Source organism: Columba livia, chromosome 5, assembly GCF_036013475.1.
Source record: "Columba livia isolate bColLiv1 breed racing homer chromosome 5, bColLiv1.pat.W.v2, whole genome shotgun sequence".
Taxonomy (NCBI): domain Eukaryota; kingdom Metazoa; phylum Chordata; class Aves; order Columbiformes; family Columbidae; genus Columba; species Columba livia.
Genome location: NC_088606.1, coordinates 27,707,017 through 27,726,940, shown reverse-complemented (window position 1 = coordinate 27,726,940; position 19,924 = coordinate 27,707,017). Strand labels below are relative to the sequence as shown.

General features: G+C 36.5%; 1 protein-coding gene and 1 long non-coding RNA gene across 17 annotated transcripts in view; both read right to left on the bottom strand.

The window, feature by feature from the left end:
• The window catches only part of RALGAPA1 (Ral GTPase activating protein catalytic subunit alpha 1), a 138,932-nt gene that overhangs the window by 11,502 nt on the left and 107,506 nt on the right, over nt 1-19,924 (bottom strand). The window lies entirely within an intron of this gene.
• LOC110358693 (uncharacterized) lies at nt 8,844-19,682 on the bottom strand. Its single transcript, XR_002413361.2, has 4 exons — nt 19,591-19,682; nt 12,903-13,000; nt 11,453-11,495; nt 8,844-8,935 (listed from the first exon to the last, which is right to left on the bottom strand). It is a non-coding gene; the product is annotated as an uncharacterized LOC110358693 (long non-coding RNA).

Sequence of the window (19,924 nt, the reverse complement as noted above, 5' to 3'; positions counted from 1 at the left end):
TCAGTGAATAAGTCAATCTTAATTGTATTTCCTTAGACCACAACTTGGTCACATAGTGAAACTGAGAAACAATTTTCCCTCCGAAATCTGTGTTCCAAATTCTTTCTGGGTCCTGAGACAGCTGAACCTCAGCAGAAGTCTCAGCCTGGAGAAGCCATAATAGAAGGACTGGGACAAGAGAAAATATAAAAATATAAAAATCTCCTATTGTAATGGTTCTTAGGTTGGGGGATAAACACAGTATCGAGCTTGAACAGAGGAAAGTAATATAGCACAGTTTTTAAGAGGCTATGTATAAGTGGCAGAGGATGAAACTGATGGTTGAAGTCTAAATAATACTACGTATCTCTCAACTTGTTGAAAAGCACTTTTTTCATTGGGGGAGATTCACAGCTGCTGAATTTTCTGCAGTTAATAGAGTCCTTTGATTCACAGCAGTGCCCCTTGCACAAAAAATACTGGCCTTTGTGTATTACCAGAAACTAATTTTCTATTTGGCTGAAAAGGGAAAAATGGGGTTATTGCTTCTCCCTCCTACAGAGCTTTTCATTATGCCTGATGCACTCAACTTCTAAGCTCTTCTGAGAAAAAAAATAACTGAAGAGGCAAGAGGTAGAAAAATGAGCTTGTTAGCACATTAGAAGTGAAGTATCTTGGTGGGCCCTAGAAATTCCCAGTGGTGTGTTAACTTATCACTCTATGCATGCTGGCACTGATAGTCTCCCAATTGATCACTCTCTTTTCGCACCAAAGGTGCTGCCAGGAAGCAAAGGCTGAAGGCCCACAGGAGAACAGGCTGCTATCAAAACAAGCTGTTTTTAAAAGTCTGTCTGAATGGGTAAAATGTTTCATGGAAAAGTAGGGTGGAGACACCTACCTGCTTTTAAAACGCTCTACTTTCAGAGGTCTCTGAAGGAAACCTTTTAGTTTATCCTATTATATCCAAAGCTTACACACAAATAAGGCAAAAATGAAGGAAAGTTACCATTTCGAATGTGACAGGGACATTCCCATTCTCCCATCTAGGTACCTGTCTCCTAACCAAACAAAGAAGTCTTGACAGATGCTGACTGAGGAGGATAATGATGTTTTCATTACACAGTGGAGAGGACATGCTTATATCAGTTCTAGAAGTCTAATTCAAATGCACACTTAGTACACCTGGAGAAAAGTAATTCAGCTAGCCAGGTTGCCCCTCATCCTAACAATTCACAATGCCATCTGCAGCTTGTTAAAAACAGAACCCCACTTAAAACCAAAACAATAATCTGATGGGAATGCCAAATCCAAAGCTTGCAGTATTCTGCACTAAGAAATGACGTGCTTTCTCCAGAACAACTCCTTCTCTGTAACAGAAACTGAGTAGCGGAGATGGGGATACTTTTATATTCTATTCGCTTATATTTTGGGAACATCCTAGTATTTTAAAACTCCAAATTCGTATGCTTTTTGTGGCTGAGATGATCTAGTTCTATGCTGTATTTGAATGCAACTACCTGCAAGAGTGAACATAAACCCATGGTAGTTAATTTCTACATTACTTCTAATAGGCTAGACATTTATTTCTTTAAAATGCTGCTCTCTAGGGAAGAGTTATTAGCACCTACAAATTGAGTGGCACACACAAACTCAACGGCTAGTAATAATCAGGCAATGCAAGCTGTATTCTTACTGCAAGTGGATGTTGCCACTGGCATCAGCAATTAAGATGGAATGGGAAGGATGCATGGACAAACCAAAAGGGAAAGACTCTGGCACAGAGAGTGACTAGACACTTAAACAACAGTGTTGTGAGCCTTCTGCTTCTGAAGAAGGTGCTAACTGGAACAAAAAAGGATGGATAAAAAGGTAAGGGATACATTAAATAACAGCCACTCACCCAAATCTGCCAGCTAAAACCTTGCAGATACACAATCCACAAAAAGCATAACAAAAAAATAAATCTAAATATTTGGTGAAATGACTTCATTATACTTTCTCTGAAGTTATTGTTCTCAAAAATAAAATCAGCACAGGAAAAAATCAGAAACCATACCTTTATAGGTCACTCAGGTTGTAGTCACTCCAGCTAAAATTTCATTTGCATTACAATACATTTTACTAAATCTGCACTTATTTCTCTCAATACTGAAAAGACTCTACTTGCCATTATTACTGTAAATACGCAACTTTTTTAGACCTGTTGATTTGCACTTGGGAACAAGTACCGAAATCCTGTCTGTCAGATCATCTGCTTGTACTTAATCTGTCTAAAAACCAACATCTCATGTCTTCACCTAATAGCTCTCCATCACTGTCGATTGTATCACTTTCTTTTTTAACTCAAGCTCTGTTATGATTCCTATGGCAGAATACAATGACATCTTGCAGATTTTTTCCATAATCTAAGTTAAAACTTTTTCTAGCCATTTACATGAACAAATCATCTAGGCTCTTACTCCACATCTCAGTTACTGCCATATTCTTTTCTCTGGCCTCAACAAACGAGTTTTCATTCCTCTTTATGTCTACTGGGAGCATTGCAGTGCCCACTTTCTGAACTTACTGCTTAGACTGGGCATTCTCTTCAGATATTGCCACCAGTCTGCCACTCCCTAGCATAAATGCAGGCTACTTATTTTAACTTTATAGTCCACACCTAATTGATCAATTTTATCAAAACTACTCTTGCCTCCAGTCAGTTAATGCAGACAGTCACTCTCACTCATCTTGACATTTTTGGACAGGCACTTTTGTACTTTTATCCATGTGGCTTCTTATGCCTAGCACTAGCTCTTGGTAAGTGTCCACAAAACAATTCCCCCTCAAACTCTTCCCTTTGCTGCTATGATGTTTATTGAAAAAGAAACTAAGAAAACACCTTGGAAGACTTAAGTCTATTGCTGTGTGGGTCACACAACTGTTCATGCTGTCTACTATCCTTTTACATTTCCCTGAATTTTGTATCTGCCTTCATTTGCTGTCTTCAGTTTTATACTTGGCTTTTTTACTTCTGTGCGACAAACACATCTGCCTTGTACTGTACAGCATCTCACTATAATGGGTCCATACTAAGGATATATATGTGCCACAATAACACAGGCAAAACAGCTCTCTTCCTTGCATCTTCATCCACCATCTTAACCTCTTTCCTTTATATCCAAACCAATTCCCTCACCTTGCCTTTCTTTGTTTTTTTTTTTTTAATCTGTGGCTTTGTTAGCCTTCCATTTGTTTGTTACATTTCCCCACATCTCTAGTTCTTCAGTGTTTATTTTTCCTTTCCTGTAATTTTAACCATGCAATCTCCATAAAACTCCATACTTCCCATTGTTTGGCCTCTGCTACTGTATCCATCTTTCAAGTCCTTCTGTTGAATTCATCTCGTCACAGTCATTTCCATAGATTTACTGTGTCATTCTGACAACATGTTTTCTTTCTGTTCTTCTTATACACACCTCTCAGTTTTAGAACTGAATTAAATGCATTACAGTAACTCTATCTAGTATTTTGCAGCCAGAGAAGAGTGGATGCATGATTACTTGTTAAAATCTCCCAGAGAATACCAATCCTAAAACTTCATTAACCTGAGGCTGTAAAAAAATAAAGAAAAAGCAGTTTCAACATGGAGTAAGATTTCTAAGACTTTAATTAAGGATATGGAACTTCACAGTTTTGTCATCCAACTATTACAAGAGCATCTAAGCGCCAGATTCACAAAAGGGCTGAAGAAACCCTAGTTCCTGCTCCAAAGACCATTTGATAACAAACAGTTCCTGAGCAGAGGCTGGAATCCAGGGACTCTCCTCTCCCAGGAAAGTACCATAACCATTAGGCTATACAGATGAGCATGTACTTTCCCTGTGATTCAGAGGACATCTTATTTTATGAAACGAAGAGCAATTTCAGCAGCAAACAGTGTGCCTGATTACAAAATGTCCTCAGTCCCAATGGTTAGAACAGTTTTGTAAGAGACAGGAGATGTGGCCTCAAAATTGGAAAGTACTCTCTCATTTCCTGGCTGATTGATATAACAAGGGAGTTACCCCCTGTTGTGTTTGTGTGGGCTCCAGTCCAGCGAGTCTACCTTCCACACTCCTAGCATTGCTGCCCTGCAGATCAGATGAGCAAAGAAATGGCAACCTACTCAATGGATAAAGAGGGGCACGAACCAGGCATATGGCTGTTTGGATACAGGAAGGACTCTGGCAGCTCTAGCATGTGCTGAAGCTGGTAGATCTCCAGGAGAAAGTGGCAGTGAAAGCCTTAGATACCCATGAACTTCAGAGGCACCCAAGAGTAGGCATTTGCTGAGGGGAGATTCTCATCACCTCTATTTTACAATCAGGCACCCATAAGGTCATTTGGGAGGAACTTGGGTGAGATGAACGGAGTAGTTATAGGCCCAAGTACTCACAACACTTTCAGGGAAAAAAAAAAAAGCCATAAAGAATGTTTTACCAAGACAGATTTCCTAAGCAACTTCTGGAGGGAAGGATTATGCTGGGGAACCTACTCCCTGACAGAAAGTTAAAAAAGGGCTGAAGAGATGCACAGCTTATTAATACACTTAAAACAGTGATGGGAATATTTGCAGTGTCTGAAAAATCTCTTTAAAAGGTCAATATTTCATTTGTTCAATTGAATTTAAAAGGAATGCATTCGTGGAGTATCTAAAGTCACCAGTGGCAGAAACCCTGTATTTTTCCAAAAGTCAGAAGGAAGTGTCGATCATTTCAGATATCACAATAAAATGTTATACCTCAGCTTCCATTCTAGTAACTGACTTCAAGATGATTTCTGGATGATTAAAAATGCATCAAGAGGACTATTGTTCAGGAATATCCTAGAACTATGAAGTTCGAGTCGTAAGCTCAGCAATGCTGCAAGCATCTCTACACCTTTACCCATGGTCTACTCAAGTCCAGTAGACTGATAATACAACTGTTTTCTTTTCAAGACAAATAAGAAAATAAGAATAATAACAAAAGGATTCCCTTTGTTAAAGGGAGTAAAAATGTGGGCTCTTCACTAAATTTTTTCCAACACTGTATCTCCAATTCAAAAAAATCCTGAAAAAAATTGAAATAAGACACTTCCATGAAAGTTTTATTCATAAATCTTTCCTCCTGACACTTACATATTTACATACAGAATCACAGAATCATAGAATCATTTAGGTTGGAAAAGACCTCTAAGATCACCAAGTCCAACTGTAAACCTAACATTGCCACGTCCACTATCACAGTGATATTTAAAACCAAGTCTAAGCCACCCATCACCTTGCACCAGTGTGCCTCCTACCTGCCACTGAGCTGGCTGCTGATTTAAGCTGACTTGAAAGGAGAGATTTGATAACTCAGCATAGGCCAAGGCAAAACCAAAGAACAATATCAGTAAATATGGGAACAGGGAAAAATATGAAGGCAGATATATGTGCACATCTCTGTAGTATATCACAATGTAACTATTAATTGGAATACGTGATCAGAATACTGACAGTAGGTAGTGCCTGGGATTCTCTGATTCTGGTACTAGGAAAATGGAGGCTTTGATGATCACCTAGAAATATCTCTTAGAAAAAAGCCAGAGGATACATTTCTAAATAGCAAGATGGACCTTTTTTCAGGTTAAATTACAAACTACCGTCAGAAATACATGTACAACTGCATCCCTGGCAGTTCCAACTGTTAGCAAAATCATTTAAGAAGTCAATATATATTGATATGATTGCGGAGAGTATGACTTTGTCAGCCAGGTACTTGCAAAATAATTTAGACAAGCAGAAACCAAAGCACTGCTCCATCCTTAACTAGAAAATGAAAATCCTCCACCCAGCGACAGTTGCTTGTAGGATCAATAGACACCTGTAAGAGGTTTTTTGATTGCATGTATACACTATTTATAGAAGAGAGATTAAGAATATTCTAAGAAAAGCTACATAAGATGGCATCCTCTTGTTTACTACATTTGCCCCCTCATGAAATTTAGAAGCATACCTCTTCTTTGCTGGGAAAAAACTGTAGTGTCAACATGCAAAAAAGCTCCCAGCACTTTAAAAACTAAAGGAGAAAAAGAAACAGGGAGGCACAGTGAATGGCATATGTTGGTAGGAGATTTTAAGTTTCTTGCTCCCTGGCCTGAAGAGGTGTGCAAACCCCACAGCATTAATTGCTACAGTCTGAGGTATTTAAAATGAAGATAGCATCAATTTTATTGGGCAGATTTTTCCTAGTAAACTACAATTCCTGAAGTCAAAATGTGAAAGGAGGACTGCCTCCAGTAAAAACATAGCAAGTACAGGTTAGGACCCAGGTCTTATACAAGCTGAAAAGTTAGCCATAGCAGAATTCGACTTCTAAAGGAAGACAGGACAAAACCCACACATCACAGAAATGGAAGCTTTTTCTGGGAAATTTCACTCTAAAAGAAGAGATTGTGCAGTGGCTGTCAAACCAGCTGAACTCATACTGAGTCACAGCAATTTGTACTCTTTGTTGCCTCTAAGAATTAAGGATGTAAGTCGGGCTGCTATTGATCCAGTGCTGGAAGCCCTGCAACTGGCTGCGTTTTGTATGTAGGTGGGTGATCAGTATCAGCTGGCCACACTGAGAGGAATAGTTAAAGTCCTCTTATGTTCGGAAAAGTGACTCTGTAGAAGTGGCATCATGGTGTTCCCTGTTTATTGCATTTCAGTGATTTCCACATCTACTTTGTACAGTATACAAATAAAGATTTTTTTTTTTCCCCAGCTGCAACTTTTGTTTACTCAAGTCAACCTGGTATCTCCAAGTCAGCCTGGGTTATTTTCTGTTTCTTCAATACCGCCAATATTGAAAATAGCATATTAATATTTTGCTCTGTGCATCTGTTCACATAGCTATGCTGTAAATGAAAGCAGCTTCTGCATATGCAATTGGAACTTAGCCACAACACTGATGATTCATAAAGCAGAATACAGTTCACTCTCTTCATATCTGACGAAAGTGATTTAGGTGAAAGAGAAGAAAAATATTACTATGCTTGACATGACTAAACAGGTGAAAGGATTAGAAGAATTATAAGTCTTCTAAAGTGATTTTTTTTCTTTGTTGAAACCATATTTTCGATACTAGTGGCAGCACTTTTTCGATAAAGTGTAACAATGTTTTCTTACTCGTCAAAATGGAACACAAAACTCAGAGGAACCAAAGATATATTTTAAAATTAAACTTCTATGTTGCATTTTGTGAAAATATTTTAAAACTGCAGAAGAGACTCAGTGTTAATTATCCAAAATCACTACTTTAAAAGAGTAAAACATATATATGACAATCTACTGATTAATGTAGATATTTCATTTAAAAAATGAAAATACGAAAAACAAGTTAGAATATGACTGTAGAATTTAAGCAAACATAAAATGTAGTTATCTAATATTCTTAATAAAAATATTTTTCAACACAAGTTGTAACTGCAAAAAGGCTTTCTGAGACAATTTCTGAGGTATATTTCTTCATGAAGAAAATAAAGAACATACAAAAGATAAATCCATACAAAGTAGTGCCATCATTCCAGGTCTTGCAATTTGTTTCCAATGCATATAGTTACATAATTCTTTAAATGAATACAATGAAAATTACTTTGCATTTTTATGCTACTAAAAAGTTCAATAAATCTGTGGTAAATTAAAAGTTATTTTGCAAACTATAACAACACATACTTTTGTCATTTAGAGGCTTTTCTCTTTAAGAGTACTAATCTTGTAGCTAAAGGAGATTACTTCCAGTGTATCTACCTTAAAGATGAAATGGTTAAAAGTCCTGCAAGGTAAGCATAGGCTGGATAAAAATAGCAGCCACTGAGTGTTTCCAAACCAATGCTATTCCCTTCTGCCTAGTTTACTAACACATTGTATATTGAAAGGCACTGACTTCATCTGAATTGATAACAGAAATTTCATTTTTACAGTGTGAACACCTTCAAAACCGGTAAATCGCTTCAAGAAATTCTAATTGATGCCTACGTTTTCCTTGGAAAACCAAACACATTTTAACGTTCTGCAATACTGTCTAAGAAAATCCTTGATCTGTTGTTTATTTTTATGTTGTTCCATCTGATCTTACAGCTAACAACATTCTTCAGTGGTTTATAACATCATCTAGGAAGAAAAAGCTGTGATTCATCGGCGCAGACAAAGCTGGGCTTTAATCCATTCCTATAACCATATTGCCAAGTCTAGATTGTTTACATTGCGTCTCAATTAAGAGACAGGCAGGACACCTGGTACTTCTTTATCTAAGTCCCACGGGCTGCCAGATGACTCAAAATCCATAACAGGTGCTAAGGCAGTGTGAGTGTGGCACCATTAACACAAGCTGGAATTGGATAAAATTTGTACTATGCTTAACCACTTAAAACACTCAATTATGAAATGAAAAATGTAACCACTCTGCAGCAAGCTCCTTTACAAAAGGCACTCATAAAAATATGTAGAATTAAAGTGAAAGTCTAATGGACTTAATGCAAATTTTAATTTTAATATAAATATTCTCCAGAATTAAACTATATAAAAACCAGCTATATAAACAAGGTGTGTATGTTGGTTTGTTGTTTTTTTTCTTTAAGATAACCATATACTTACTGAATTGAAGGAATCCTAATTCTTATCATCTGCTTAGACAGCAAAAATGACTAAACTGATGCTCAGACTTCCACAAATTTCAAGGTTAAGGGAAAAAGATCTGAATTAGCAATACATATTGAATTCCTCAACACTGTAGAACCCAGAAGTTATTTTATTTTAAGGACTTTGGCAAATGAAAGCATCTTATGGAAGTACTTTAAAAACAACAAGGTTCGAGTGAAAACCTGTATGATAAAAGATACTCCTTTGCACTGAAAAATCCCACTGCAGATCTTTTTTCAGCTAAGGTGACTGAATTAAGTATTACACTTAGACAACCACAGAACACACCTCATGAGAGAAAAAATGAGTATCAGAAATTTTACAGTGGACAATTACTTAAGAACTATCTGAATCTAAATGTGCAGTAATCCAATTAAGTTTCTATTTAATATTGTAATTATCAAGAACACAATATAGTGATTTTATTACCAGAGTAAGCAGTAACAAAGTACAGTAAACTGTCATTGAAGACAGTGTCATAGTATCTACGATAAGCAGCATATTGGCTTAAACTAATGCACTATATGCCTCTAGGGAATGACAGGCTCAGAGACTGCGTTTTAACATCAGAATCTATCCATTAATCTTGACTTAAATATAATCTACTCTGCAGTAAGAGGAAGAATGGGCATTCAATGAATTATCTGTTTGAAATATAGCAGGAGCATATTAACACAAACATATAGTAGAAAGTCTCCACTTCAGTACCACTTATTGTGTATTGCTGGTTTTACAAATCATGAACTGCATTTTAGCATGAAATTGAAAAGATAGTAAGATCAAATGGCTAGCAGAATTGGAAGGACGAATACCTCAACAGTATAACAGATTACTTATTAACTTTACTGGCTGTGTGGTTAGAAGACTAATGACAGTATTTACAAATCACCTACTCGTCCATGTTTTAGTAACAGGCTACAGAGGTGAAAACAAAACAGTGAAGGAAACAGTGCTGGAGCCTTCATGTAGGCAGAATTCCTACTCCAGCTTCCAGGAAGGATTTGTCTTACTAATGTATGCAAGACGGGAATCGATGAACCTATAAGGTACGTTGTGCTAATTGTTCTGAAGCCCGTTGCAGCTGCTGCTGCTTCGGGCCCTCCTTGGCGCGACGCTGCGGGCAGAGCAGGGCTGGCCTGCAGCCGCGGCCCTGCAGGAGGCCGCAGGGCGGGCACGGGGCCAGCCGCCCACCCAAACCAAGTTTATTAAGGATTTTGCACCAAAAGTGCCAATGCGAGGTGTTAAGGTGTTGTAGCCATCACTTCAGTCCACAAATAATGCGGAATAGTACAGGCCAAGGAGAACTGCAGCCCCACATTCTGACTCCTGGTTTTGGGAGAGTGATTTATCCCCACTCTGACACTCAGTTTGTTTTACATCAGTTTTAACTCACATCATTAAGGCTGATGAGTGTAAAAATACAGAAGCAAAACTGGCTCTTTGCTCTCTGGTATTAGCATGAATCCTTAAGCCCACTGTTCATCCATTCAAATGTTTAAATTCGTATCTTAAATATGTCTCTGCATCTATAGACATATTCACTGATGACAGAAACAGTACAGAAAATGCCTTTCATGAAGACATCACTACAAACTGTAAAATTCAACAAATAAAAATTATATTAATATTAAATATGGCCCAGTAAAAAGACTGCACATACAGATACATACTAATTTGCACTTCCACACTACATAGTAATACAGAAAACTCCTCTCATCAGAAATTTTGTCATTAATTCTAACCTGGACTTTAATAAACTTCACAGCTCCCTTTCTTTTTTTTTTCCTTTGTAGTGGAAGAGAATGTTTTCTCTTTACCCTTGGTTGCTGCAGTACTGGTACAAGATAATCTACTTAAAAGTCCCTTCAGAGGCCAGTAAAGTAAATTTTTAAAATGATTTTTAAAACTCGAAGACAGGCTTCTTCTATTTAAATGAATAAAACAAATATTAATTTTCAGTTACTCTCCTCTTTCTTTATTTTGAAGGGCAATTAGCAAAGCAGCCCCTTCACCCTCCTCCCGGGTGCTGTCAAGCTGTTGAGAGCAGTTTGCAGCACTACAAAGGCACTATTGTGAACACAGCCTGGGCTCCCTTCCCACAGAGAGTTAAATGGGCAGTTCCCGCTGCCCATGATTGGTGTCCAGCGAAACAATACTTAAGAGCCAGGTTTTATCAGTTCCACGCCAAAGAAGCGAAGCCAGGGAACCCAAGCCTTCATATCATGCTGAACCATATGCCAACCCCGCTGCCCCCAAAGGTTTATCACTAAGAATCAGGATCCATCATGTCCCCTGTGAAATTTCCCTTCACATACCTTCTGTGAAATGCATGGCTTTGCTGAAAACTGACCTTTTTCCACAATTGGCAAGAACAGATGGATGGTAACTGTGGTTTGGCAAGCAGAAATTAAAAGATTTTCTAATAGCCTGCATTCTTCTGTGTTTGGGAGGAGAAGCATTCAGAAGGAGACAGATATATTCGTGACCCATAGATCTATTCAGGTGCAGTTAATCAGCAATTAAACTATTTTCTCAATGTCTAGAAAGTATATTGAGATTAATTTGATTGGCCAGGCTACATGATTAGGACTCATGTCCTTCGGACCACCATATGGTAATTCCAATTACTGTAATACTAACTTTTAATCCTTGCTTTATGTTATTCTGTTTTTCTATTAAGTATGTGCCACATACAGATTAAACTGTATAAGTACACCCTTTTTGTTACAATTTTGACCTGCTTAATATTTAGTTTTGTTACATGAAGTGTATTTTGTCTCCAGCTAGATATTTCCATATACTCACCAGTATTATACATAACCCCTTTTTCAGCAACTGAAATACAGACCTGTAGAAGAACAAAGACAACCAATGCGCTAGTTTCTATTAATCTCCTCATTTTTTTTTGATACCTATCATCTTCTAATCCCTCTGTTGGCACTGGAAACCCTGCCCCAACTGTCTTGATTACCATATGTAGAATGACACAAAACCAGTTTGCCAATCTTATTCAACTCACTCGGAAACATCATTCTGTCTCACAGACATTAACTGTTTGTCAGTTTTGCTTGTTACAAAAAATCTTCCACATTTCCCACCAATCTAAATATCCAAATCAACCATACATAATGTTAAAGACTTATTCTTTATCTATACATAAAGCTTTTAGTGTTTAAACCTACAGATCCTTGAAGTTGTTTGCAAGTCACTTATCTGTTATTAGGGGTGAATTTATGACTACAAAAGGATTAAATCAATAAACAATGCTATCTTTTAAAACATAAAAACAGAGCTTAAATATTTTTAAACTATTTATTTCTTTAAATCTTAGAAACGTCACGGAAAATTATTTAACCTTCCTGGCTTTTATTCACAGACTTCCGAAATCTATCAAAGAAATCTGTACGAATTTTAACACCTTAAGGGGCAAGAGTCTTAACATTTTAACAAAGGGCTTTTGTTATCCAAAATATTTAATTAATTAATAAGGCTAAGTAGGTATTAACAAAAACCCTGCCATTTTGTCTTACATGCAAAGCAATCAACTCTGGGTAAGATTGAATTAGTTTATTTTTTTCATGTCAGTTTAAGGACCCCCAGCCTTCTCCCTGCATATTTTTGTTTAAAAGAAGGCTCTACACACATTTAAAACACATTTGATAATTAAAGAGTGACTGCTCTACTAACTTCCATCTTACAACATACAAAGATTTCATAACTTAAAAAGAAAAAGTAACAACTTCCCTCCCAAGAGATCTGTACTGACAGATCCAAATTCACAAGTTCTAGGAAGCTGATAAAGCACTTCACTGCTTTTCAGGGTAGTCCACTGACAACTGTTTATTCTAAAACAGAATGCTGTTGGCATAAGCCTACCCATATTTTATACAGAAATCAGTAGAACCAATACCCCCGCTTTAGATGGGTAAATTCAATTTATGGAAGAAAGCAGAAGAATCTAGAACATACTTTCTAGCAGTATAAAAATATTTGAGTCTCCCCCATAACTGCGTGTGACATCAACACAGCACTCAGCTCTTTGAAAGTGCAATTATTTGTAGAAAATTGTATTACTAGAGTCAATCAGTTTTGTCTCATTTGATATTTTGCTTTTTTACCACTTTCAAGAGAGTCTCAAGCATTTCATTAGGAAAAAGTAACTATTAAATAAAGCTGTACTACTAATTAAAAAGAAGTTATAAATATCTTGTGATGACAACATTATTACCCTTAAACCCACGTGCTTACAACATACCTCTTCAACAGGTGCTCCCAGCATCCTAGTTCTTATCTGCAGACAGTCCATAAGAAGAGGTAAAGACAGAAGAGCTACCTGGGGTCTAAAGGCAGGTGCTGTGGGATTAGAAGCAGGGTAATTACTGAAGAAAACACGTTTACCTGAACATGTGCAAATCCAGAACTGCTGCTAAAGGAAAGTATGTGTGTTTTGCAAAAAATTCACAGACTATACACATTAAATATACTGCATTACAACATAGCTTTCAAGCCTCACACTTCCATTTATTCCTCATATTAAAAATGCACAAAACCCAATTGAAATTATTTGTACGTCTACATGAAAATGCAGTAAAACCAGCAGATTGGTACACACACTTGCAAGTATTTCTCCAGCAGTTATTTCAAGTGTCTATATGACAAACACTAAGGCAAGAGTTTAAAAACCTTTCACAATTGTTGGTTCAATCAGTTGTCTCTCGTGGTTAAAATCAAAAGCATTTAAAGTGATGCTTTGGAATTATTCATTGCAAAACAACCCTATTCTTTCAACAGGTAACTAATAAATGATAGCTGAGAACAGGCTTACACTACCCCTGAGGAACAATTGTTACTCAGAACACTGCCTACTTTTGCTCCCTGGTGTTGCATTTTAACTCTAATTGCATGATCAAGCCAATAAATTGGACTCAGGGGACAAAAAAACCTACAAAAGTACCTACTCTGACAAAACCAGAGGTTGCAAAAAAATGCACTTCAAACAGAAGTGAGGCAAGATGAGACAACGAAGGAGAGGTACCAAGGCTTGAAAGACAGTCATTAATACTGACAGATTACTGTAATTCTGGCTGTCAAGGTGATCGATTTAAACAGCATATGCCAATCAATACTCTCCTCATTTACTGAGCAGCATTAGATATATAGTTAGGTAAGATGTCCTGAAGACAGGATTTCAAACCATACTTAACAAACATAAAAAGCACAACTTATGCTTTGGAATCTTAGCTTTTTTTTTTTTTTCATTTGGCCTTTTTTTAATTGGGTAAACTTCATGTGATGTTATCCATACAGAATTTACTTTAGATGATTCTATTACACTGCATTGTCATCATGTATACAATTCCTTTACGTGAGATATTTCAAATTCTATCAGTCTTCTGTATAACGTATTAAAACACTGATCTTGAATATGAACATTCTTAAATGCAGCAGTTATTTAGGTACTGTTCATTTTGCTCTTTCTGCATTAGTGGTTTGCTGTTCTGAGTACTTTAGCCATCCATTGTTTACAAGAAACCAAATCTTTCTGGTATTTCCCCTGGAATTTTCCTTACAACAATCTCTTATTGTTCAAATATACTTGTGACATCAAAGGAAAATACATCAATTTGATGTATTAATTTAGGTAAATTAAATATAAGGTAAGAAAAATAGCTGTTACTGTCATTACATAGACACATGCACAAAGTGCACAGGCATATGCATGACTCTATATAGAGATATAAAACCTTCCTCTTATATTTACGTCTTCTTATAATGCACAGAGAAACTGTTACACATGACTTCTTGAAACTGCAACATCCGATAACAGTCCAATGAAAAAATCAGATACTCATAAATGCCTTGCAAATCTCCAGTTTTTCATGTTATACCATTGTATGCAGGCATCAGTTAACCACATTTTGAATTATTAAAAGATCAAGTAAGTTGTCAGCAGAACTATAATTTGAGAGAACAGCAAAACTGAGCAAGTCAAAGTACAGGAAAGGCTGAACATCATATTCTCTACCTTATGTTTCTTGCTTGAACTTGGAAAACAATTTCCGTTGCTAAACAGTAAAATAGATTTTAGAAATAACTCCATTTTCTCCTGGAAGAAAACAGCAGGGGTCATATGATGAACACATCCATGGCTCTTATTTGAACTCAGATAAGTCCACAACGGTATGATTCAGGGATGGGATAAATATTCACTGAAATCTTGAAATTTTCAATTATTTGTTATAAACCATATAGAGTAGTATCTAAAAAGCGTATCACGCGTTATTTTTAATATCTGTTTCTTCTCACCCACGATGACAGAAAGATCAGTAACGGGTATGTTAAAACCTTATTAAATGTTCTCTATCAAAATAGTATCACCAGAAATACAGTTTGCTGAGAATCTTGGCATATGGCAGTTCAAAAAAATCCTAAACCAGAACATATTATAAGAGCAATTATAATGGCATGCATTATTTCTTTCACTATACCAAAATTAATTAATGGCACTGTGAAAAATGAATGCATGATACATATTTAAGGAGAGAGCATCCCTTATGCCTTTTCCATTTCAAGTTATCCTTGATGTAGTACCACTGTATTAACTTTTTTTCCTTACAGATGCTCATGCTCATGCATCTGTAAGATAGAAAACTTATTGGACTTAGAGGAAGGGAAACTAACATTGCCTAAACCCAACGCTCTCCAATTTTACTTTCTAAATTTCTGTATTAGTGAGAAATCTCAAAATTCTTCAGAAATTCCAGTTTGAAAATAGAAATCAATCAAATATTCCTAATTAAATGAGAGAAATGTAGCCAGAGAATCTGAAGAATATTCTTTGCTCACTATACATGATTAATAACATACACTTCATTTTTAAAGATAAGCTTTCTGGTGTCTGCAATTCTGTCTTGAGACAGGTGATGGTCAACCAGGCACAACAACCGGTGACGCTACCGGTTCCAATAAAACCCCGTCTCGCGGAACCTGAGTGTCATCTCAAGCCAGAAAGCTTCTTCTGAGCTATTAGTTTTTACTACAGAGGAAACCTCTAACAAACCATTCAAACACATTATTTTATTCATAAAGAATTTACCACCTTGTCAGATACTGTATGGGATTAACATCTTCCCTTTCTCTGGAAGACAATTGTCTAAAAAGGTTAGCTAAAATACATGAAGTATCAAACACTTAGGAATACAATGTCAAAAAAAGATAGGGGGAACCTACATTTTTCAGTTTTGATAAAAAAAGATTATAAAATCATTTAGATTGAGATTTATTCTATAATATTTTGTAGGTGGAATAAACTGCAGACAGTTTGGAATAATCGTTAACACTCCAAAGTCTGTGTACGATGTGTAAAAAGTAACACAAGTTGTTTCACAATTGGAATTCCACTCCCAGAAGGTTTCCAGTTGTTCTGTTGTATGACTTAAATAATTTTAACAATTTAGATCACTGGAGGTGCTTATTATGCTCAGTAACAAACATTATGCTGGTGTGCCTCTTGGCATTTGGCTAATGTCTGTTGCTTATTCAGGAAGTTCAAGTTAAACTTTGTACGAAGCCACTCTTTCTATTTTTCAAACCAGTATTGATCCATTTCCTACACATGGTAGGTTCTGAATTCAGAATGTGACAAAGTGTTTGCTCTGAGACGCAAGCCATGAATAAAACTATTCCTATGACGAATTTCAATGCAATTTAGTAAATAACGAGAATTTAACAATCCCTTAAATACTGTCCTCCTTATTCCACATCATAGTGAAAATGACTGTTCTCAACATTCAGTCCCATTATTGCACTTGCAGTTATGAGTCTTAGAAGTTTTCCTGGCATATGTGCAGCTGGAGCGTATTCAAGAGATAAGCCTGTACTTCTTACAACAATGACAACTGCATTGAGAAGACAAAACATATTAGCTGTGAGATAGAGAGGGGAGTACTGCTGCTTCATCAGCAAGACAATGCAAGTATTTTGTGAGTGTCACCTGCTACTGTGTGCATGTACACCGCCTGTCGGTGAGGTGGTACTGCTGCAAGAAAGCCAGGCCACCAAAAGATAGTGAATCCTCACTGCAGAATCCTCAAAGGGGAAACTAAAGCAATTCCACAAATCAATGCAGAAACTCCACCCAAAATGGCAATATTCTCTTCACCCAGCTGCAGCAACAAAAATGTCAAGCATGGAGTTAAAGCAGGATACCTGCCATGCCTGACTGATGTTTGCTGACAAATTTAGTAAATTTTTAATCTTAAAATACTGCAATATGGAAACATTGTTACAGTATTATGAGCAAACAATAAAAATACAGAGCATATGAAACCTTTAAAAAGAATTAAAAATTAAAACCTTCAAAATGTTCTGCTAAGTTTGCTATCAGAAATACCAAAATAATGTGAGAAAGAGGAGGGTGACTGACAGAATATGTCAGTCTCCGAAAGCTACTTCAGACTGCACAATACCTGCTCAAAGTCACGGCAGACTATAAAAGGGAGATGAGCAGAATTTCCTGTATCCATGCAACCATTATTATACTATTCACACATACTACCCATTGCCACATTGTGATTAACAGACTAGCGCAATAAGGAAAACGTTGCAATCAGGTTACGTGAAGAGGACTGAATATCCCTGCTGATTACAAATGACAGCTGATTTTTCCAGTTAGGTCTGCACTTAGAAAATGCACTAACTGGGAGGACGGATAAGCCCTCCTTAGAAGTAGGAGGGACAAACTCGGTGCCACTTTTTTCACATCCCATACGCAAGCAAATCAACACACTCCTACTTTTTAATTAAGAGTTTACTATGATCCATCGTCAAAAACAGATATATGCAATGTGACTTTGTATTTCTCAAATATAGATAAACACAGACCTACATATAATCATCAACTCCATACTGAGTCAAAAGGTACCCACCAAGAATCACCCAGCACAGTGAAATGAACCATGCACCTTCAGGTGTAGAGATATCTGCACAGACGCTGGCTTTGAAATTCAGAGAGCTAACAGAGAAGCATGAGGCTTGAAATGTGTTCTGCCTGACAGAACTCTCAAGATCCACATTAAACTGAATTTCTACTAACCATCAAAGTTTCAAATAAACTAACACTGCTCCAGTAGATTAGATATCCATACGTAAACAAAAATTAACTTTGAGCAGATCACTTCAGAATTCTCTTTCACTGATACTGTTGCGGTCCTGGGCATGTGGGAAGCCTTGATTATCAGCTTCGGTTTTCCTGCTGGGTCTCTGCTTTTTGTGTATCTTCTGAAAAATAGCTTTTCTGTGCCTTTTTTCCTCTTTCTTCAAACGTGTTGTTTTCCCCACTCTGAGCCCTCTTTTTCTTTACTCCAGCAATACTCCAACATGAGGAAAGACCACCACGATCAACAAGGCCTGTCTTCCACAAGAGACATTAAGTCTGGTGAGGTCTCAAGAAAAGCTATTTAACTAGAGACCATAAAATACTCCTGTCCCTACACCCTTCAGTCCATAAGAAACTTAAAAGCCAGTAATGAACTGCTACAGCCATAGCTAAAATATGCCAGTGGAAAAAAAGCGAGAGACACTAAAGACAATCCTTGACGTCTTAAATTCCCCACTATTGTAGGAACATAATTAGATTCAATTTTCTTATATTCCTAGTTAACAGACCATGTCCACGTTACAGGAAACACCCACCAGTCTTTGACATTCTTGTATGAGGGAAATTCCTTTTTGACCTCAAATCTGGCCATGGGTTGAACACCAAGAGCATGTCCATGGTGTTTTTAATCAAGAGTTTTTTAAACCACTCAGAGCTAGGACAAACTTTGAAGTTTGAAGTTGAAAATTTTTTTGCTGTTCTCCACTGACACAACTAACTCCAGCATAGCCTTGTTCAAGCTAGAGAAGTTTGTAGAGTTTTTTCTAATTTCGTGCCAAGTAAACAGCTTTTAAACAACTGCCCACGCTCCCGCTTTTAAAGTATTATACAGAGCATTGAATATAAGATACTACAAGCCAGGTGGAAAAAGAATTCCACCAACTACTTAAAGTTGCCCAATCAACTGGTGCTTCATAAGCTTACCACGTGGTGATACCAAACCCACCAACCAATACTATCTAATATTAAATACACGTAATACTTTTCAGTTAACATGCTAACCATATTAGGAGACACATATCAACACTTTAATGGAGGCTACATTGGGTCATAAATGACATGCAGTGCTTTGATGCATATAAAAAGTACAATTTAGAGAACGGAATTAAAAGCGAACATGCCATACACAGCTCCTAGGCCAACTCCTAGACATTGAGATGGCAAGCTGTGCCCAAAGGATTTATTACAACTTCCATATTCTGTAAAGAAGTTTAAACACACAAGTTTGTGGGTTTTTTGGTACTGAAAATTTGCTACTTAAAAGTAAGTTGTTTTCCAATTGCTCATCACTATACATCAATATGATGCTATAAGCCATCACTTTTCATGGTATAATCATGATAATACATTTTAAATTCTTTGATTAAGCCACTTGAGTAATGACAAAAAGATCGGACCTTTCCAAACATAAAACCACAATGAATCAACATCTGTCATCTACAGAAAAGACACAAACGTCATTTAATGTGATCACATCAAACATCATCCATCATTCATCTGTAAATCCACTTCATCATATCAAATCCAAAACTCTGAATATTAACAGCCAGCCTTAGGAAAAAAAAAAAAAAAAAAAAAAGAGTATTTCATCAACAATCTATCACATGACAAACACAGTTATCTACAGCTTGGGTGGAAATTAAGCACAGAATTTCTTTTGGGTCCAAATTTAAACTTACCTTTCAATTTATGAAATTAAAAAATAGTACACTCTTGTTGATATAACTAACAGGTATATAAAAGAACTCAATTTTAAGAAGGTGAAAGGTATATATGACTGACTTACCTTACGATTTTAGTCACTGGTTGGTAAACCTATTCTTCCAAGAGCAGTCCTTTCAAAAAACTACAATTTCAAGTTCCAACAAAAACTAAAGAAGAGATAACCTTTTCTGACATCTTTATAAAAACACTAACATAATTTTGACAACAATTTTGTATTCTGAACTGAATATCAAAATCTAAATGACAAAAATGTAACTAATTTCTCATCTGAAGGAAAACAGCATTCATATCCTTCTTGAAACTAGAAACAAAATTAAGTCACATTAATACTGGATAAACATTAAATATCTTTAAGGAAATAAAGATTATTAACACCATGACATTGCTATTTGAGA